The 6,000-nt window shown below is 47.2% G+C and overlaps 1 pseudogene; it reads left to right on the forward strand.

Moving 5' to 3' along the window:
• The first annotated feature begins 1,238 nt into the window (after positions 1 to 1,238).
• On the forward strand, positions 1,239 to 3,786 carry LOC116824644 (uncharacterized; annotated as a pseudogene).
• The last annotated feature ends 2,214 nt before the right edge of the window (positions 3,787 to 6,000 follow it).

A 6,000-nucleotide genomic window follows, 5' to 3' on the forward strand; every position in this document is an offset into this window, starting at 1 on the left:
AGGCACTTCAACCATCTGTCTGGCTTCCTGGAGAAGGATTCATCTCTCCTGCAGCCTCTCCACCTCTCTTTGCCTGGGCTTCTGAGCTCCTTTTAACCCACTCCTCCAGTGGGAGCATGCTCAGCAGATCTTTAGGGGCAGGGTTACTTGGGCCCAGTATTGATTTTTAAACCCTTTGTGATGTTGCACTCTATATAATTTTATGAAAATATGCTAATGAGTTTAAATATAATGTAACTGGAATATGCTTCATGCAAAAAGTCTCTTGTAAAATATTGTGATCATCCTATTTATATAAATGTACCACTCTTGTATCTGAAACTAGAAATATGAAATATAACTCCAAGGGCCTACTGTAATTATGCAAAGTGTGGGCCATTAATGGTGGTTTGGAATCTTGATGACTCCCATTAACCAGGACAATTGTCTGCAGATGGCTCTGTTTTACTTGTAAGTCTCCCTGTAATACATGTGTGCTGGCAAGTGGGAAATGAAGTCTTACAGTGACATGTGATCAGGTCACCTGAACTAGAATCCATCTTTAACCTGGTGCTTTTCCATTGGGAAGGAGGGGGTGGGAACCCAGAGAGGGACAAAGGATTCCCACCTTATGCAAAAGATATATAAATGGGTGGAACAGAACAAAGGGGGCAGCCATCATGAGGAATCCCCTAGCTACCACCTGAGCTGGAACAAGGGCTGTACCAGGGGAAAGGACTGTGTCCAGACTAGGAAGGCATCCAGCCTGTGAAAGAGACTTATTGAAACATCTCTCAGGGTGAGATTTTATCTGTACTCATTTGCGTGTTTTATTTTATTTCACTTGGTAATTTATTTTGTTCTGTCTGTTACTACTTGGAACCACTTAGCCTTGGTCTACACTACGAGTTTAGGTCGAATTTAGCACGTTAGATCAATTTTACCCTACACCTGTCCACACGACAAAGCCATTTCTGTCGACCTAAAGGGATCTTAAAATCAATTTCGATACTCCTACCCAATGAAGGGATTAGCGCTGAAATCGACCTTGCTGGGTCGAATTTGCGGTAGCGTAGACACAATTCAACGGTATTGACCTCTGGGAACTATCCCAGAGTGCTCCATTGTGACAGCTCTGGACAGCACTCTCAACTCTGATGCACTGGCCAGGTAGATAGGAAAAGCCCAGCAAACTTTTGAATTTCATTTCGTGTTTGTACAGCGTGGAGAGCTGATCAGCACAGGTGACCAGGCAGAGCTCATCAGCACAGGTGACCATGGAGTCCCAGTATCGCAAAAGAGCTCCAGCCTGGACCAACAGGAGGCACTGGATCTGATCACTGTATGGGAAGACGAATCTGTGCTATCCGAACTCCGTTCCAAAAGATTAAATGCCGGAATATTTGAAAAAATCTCAAAGGGCATGAAGGACAGAGGCTATAACAGGGACCCGCAGCAGTGCCACGTGAAACTTAAGGAGCTGAGGCAAGACTACCAAAAAGCCTACCAAATGGCTGCTCCAAGGAAAAGCCCCAAACATGCTGCTTCTATGATGAGCTGCATGCCATTCTAGGTGGTGCCCCTACTACTACCCCACCCCTGTGCTTTGACTTCATCAATGGACTCTCATGCAACAGGGAAGCAGATTTAGGGGACGAGAAAGAGGATAAGGAGGAGGACGTTGAAGTTAGCGCACAGCAAGGAAGCAGAGAAAACATTTTCCCTGACAGCCAGGTACTGTTAATCATCCTGGACCCAGTGCCCTCCCAATCCACCAAAGGCAGGCTCATGGACCTTGAAGACAGTGACGGCACCTCTGGTGAGTGAACCTTTGTAAATATTGTACATGATTTAAAAGCAAGTGTGTTTAATGATTAATTTGCCCTGAAGACTTGGGATGCATTTGTGGCCAGTACAGCTACTGGAAAAGTCTGTTAACGTGTTGTGGCAAATTGCCAGTACTGTTATGCTGGGTCTCGCGCTTTCTCTTCCTTGGGAAAGGTTTGAATTCGTATTTTTAATTACCCCACTAGTGGTTTTCCTTGAGGATGCGGAGTGGAGAGGGAGGACTGAGCCGCCCTCTTCTCCAGTCCCACCCAGGGCCCTGAGGTTGTGGTGAACCACTTGAACTAGCAGTCCTTCCCGTGGGCTACTTCCCTCTCCTGCCTTTCGCTGTGTGAAGAGGCCTTTCTTGCCTCCTTCTACATAAAGCCAGGTGCCGCCTTACCTATGGTTTTTTTTTGGATTTCTCAGCCCACCGCGAGCACTCCTCTCAAACTTCTTGGTTTCTCTAACTTTCCTTTTGGTCTCTCTTCAAAACTGTTCTCTGCTCCAACCAAACCTTCCTGCTCCAACTCCCACACTGTCTGACTGAAGCAGGGGTTTTCATCACATAACTGACTGCTGGTGCTCTAATTGGCTTCAAGTGCTCTAATTGGCTTCAGGTGCTCTAGTTAATCTATGGCAAACCTTCCTCCCCTTGCAGGGAATAAGGCTCCCTGCTAACAGTCTCCTGCTGCCCTATGGCCATGCTGTATCACAGTGTATGGGGATGAAGCAGAAATCCTCCAGGGACATCTCAGTGAAGCTCTCCTGGATGTACTCCCAAAGCCTTTGCAAAAGGTTTCTGGGGAGGGCAGCCTTATTCCATCCTTCATTACCACACCAGGCCAGTAGCATGTAGTCTGGAATCATTGCATAACAAAGCATGGCAGTATATGATCCCGGTGTTTTCTGGCATTCAAGCAACATCTGTTCTTAATCTCTCTGTGTTATCCTCAGGAGAGTGATATCATTCATGGTCACCTGGTTGAAATAGGGGAATTTTATTAAGGTGACATTCAGAGGTGGCCATTCCTGCTGGCTTGTTTGCCTGTGGCTGAACAGAAATCATCCCCGCTGTGTTCTATGCGGTGCGGGGAGGGGTGAAGCGATCATCCCAGAGAATAGGGTGGGGTGGAGGGCTTTAGTTGGGTTTGTGCTGCACGTTAACCCAAAAATCGCAGCCCCTCCTTTTAAATGGCCAACCCATTTTAAATGGCTGACCCAATGAGTGCTTGTTATGGGACATGAGGACGCTGCTGTTTGAAACCATTCCCACGTTATGAAGGTTAAAGAAGCCAAAAGACTGTGGCTTACCATGGCTGCCTGCAAGCTGAATTCTGTTGCCTGCCAGCCCTGGATGTGTGATTTCTCACACCAAACCAGCAGGCCCTCAGTATAAGAGTCAAAATACTACTCTCCCATTTTTTTCCTCCTGCAGCCACAAATGTTTCAATGCTCGCTGTATCGTCTCCATCCCAGAGGTTAGTGAAGATTAGAAGGCGAAAAAAACACACTCGCGATGACATATTCTCTGAGCTCATGCAGTCCTCCCACACTGAAAGAGCCCAGCAGAATGCGTGGAGGCAGACAATGTCAGAGTGCAGGAAAGCACAAAATGAATGCGAGGACAGGAGGGACGCATGAGAGGACAGGAGGGAACAGCAAGAGGAGATGTTGCGTCAGCATGATGAAAGGAAGCAGGAAGCAATGCTCAGGCTACTTGAGGATCAAACTTATATTCTCCGGCGTATTGTTGTGCAGGACAGGCAGCAGGAGGAACACAGACCTCCGCTGCAGCCCCTGGGTGACCAACTGCCCTCCTCCCCAAGTTCCATAGCCTCCTCAACCAGACACCCAAGAACGCGATGGGGTGGCCTCTGGCCCCCCAACCACTCCACCCCAGAGGACTGCCAAGCAACAGAAAGCTGGCATTCAATAAGTTTTGAAGTGCATTGTGGCCTTGTCTTTCCCTCCTCCCTTCCCCCACCATCCCACTTATTGCTTCCCTCCTCTCCCACCCCTCCGAGGCTACCTTGGTAGTTATCCCCCCATTTGTGTGACAAAGTAATAAAGAATGCATGAATTTTGAACAACAATGACTTTATTGCCTCTGCAAGCAGTGATCAAAGGGGGGGAGGGGGACAGCAGTTTATTTACAGGGAAGTAGAGTGAACCAAGGGGGCAGGTTTTTATCAAGGAGAAACAAACAGAACTTTCACATTACCCCTGACCAGTCATGAAACTGGTTTTCAAAGCTTCTCTGATGCACACCACGCACTGCTGTGCTCTTCTAATCGCCCTGGTGTCTGGCTGAGCATAATCAGAGGCCAGGAGATTGGCCTCAATCTCCCACCCCACCATAAACGTCTCCCCCTTACTCTCACAGATATTGTGGAGCACACAGCAAGTACTAATAACGATGGGAATATTGATTTTGCTGAGGTCTAACCGAGTCAGTAAACTGCACCGGTGCACTTTTAAAAGTCCAAAGGCACATTCTGCCATCGTTCTGCACTTGCTCAGCCTATAGTTGAACAGCTCCTGACTACTGTCCAGGCTGCCTGTGTATGGCTTCATGAGCCATGGCACTAAGAGATAGACTGGGTCCCCAAGGATAACTATAGGCATTTCAACATCCTCAATGGTTATTTTCTGGTCTGTAAAGTAAGTCCCTTGCTCCAGCCATTGACACAGACCAGCATTTCTAAAGATGCGAGCATCATGTACCTTTCCTGGCCATCCCATGTTGATGTTGGTGAAACGTCCCTTATGATCCACCAGTGCTTGCAGCACCACTGAAAAATACCCATTTTGGTTTATGTACTCGCAGCTGTCATAAACAGATAGTAGGAGTTAATAGAACAGAAGTACTTTATATCTCTTTTGACTGTAAAGGGTTAACAAGTTCAGTAAGCCTGGCTGTCACCTGACCAGAGGACCAATCAGGGGACAGGATACTTTCAAATCTTGAGGGAGGGAAGTTTCTGTGTGTGCTGTTAGTATTTGGTTGTTGTTCTCTCTGGGTTCTGAGAGTGACCAGACGTGCAACCAGGTTTCTCTCCAATCTCTCCGATACAGGCTCTTACAAGTTCAGAATAGTGAGTACTAGGTAGATAAGGCGAGTTAGGCTTATGTTTGTTTTCTTTATTTGCAAATGTGCATTTGGCTGGAAGGAGTTCAAATGTGTATTTTGCTGAAAGGATTTTAATTTGTACTTGTATACTTAGGCTGGGAGGGTATTTCCAGTGTCTATAGCTGAAAAACCCTGTACCTAATCCATCTTAAATTTACAAAGATAATTTTTACTGTTTTTCTCTCTTTAATTAAAAGCTTTTCTTGTTTAAGAACCTGATTGTTTTTTTATTCTGGTGAGACCCCAGGGGACTGGGTCTGGATCCACCAGGGAATTGGTGGGGAGAAAGGAGGGAAGGGGGAGAGAGAGGCTAATTTCTCTCTGTGTCAGGATTACTGTCTCTCTCAGGGAGAGTCTGGGAGGGGGAGAGAGAAGGAGGGAGGAAGGTGAATTTTCCTCTCTGTTTTGTGATTCAAGGAGTTTGAATCACAGTGATCTTCCAGGGTAACCCAGGGAGGGGAAGCCTGGGAGAGGTAACGGTGGGGGAAAGGGTTTACTTTCCTTGTATTAAGATCCAGAGGATCTGGGTCTTGGGTGTCCCCGGGCAAGGTTTTGGGGGGACCAGATGTACCAGGCACTGGAATTCCTGGTTGGTGGCAGTGCTACAGGTTCTAAGCTGGTGATTAAGCTTAGAGGAATTCATGGTGGTACCCCATCTTTTGGACACTAAGGTTCAGAGTGGGGAATTGTACCATGACAGCAGCCTGGGTGCTTCAGTCCAAAGACAGGGATATGCATTCTGTCTACCACCCCACCACAGTTAGGGAATGCCATTGTGGCAAAGCCATCCACTATGGCCTGCACATTTCCCAGAGTCACTACCGTTGATAGCAGCAGGTCAAAGATCACTTTGGCTGCGTGGATCACAGCAGCCCCCACAGTATATTTACCCACTCCAAATTGATTCCTGACTGACCGATAACTGTCTGGCATTGCAAGCTTCCAGGGGGCTATCGCCACTCACTTGTGAACTGTCAGGGCAGCTCTCATCTTGGTATTTTTGTGCTTCAGGGCAGGGGAAAGCAAGTCACAAAGTTCCATGAAAGTGCCCTTATGCATGCGAA

This window comes from Chelonoidis abingdonii, chromosome 2, assembly GCF_003597395.2.
Source record: "Chelonoidis abingdonii isolate Lonesome George chromosome 2, CheloAbing_2.0, whole genome shotgun sequence".
In the NCBI taxonomy this organism is placed as follows: Eukaryota; Metazoa; Chordata; order Testudines; family Testudinidae; genus Chelonoidis; species Chelonoidis abingdonii.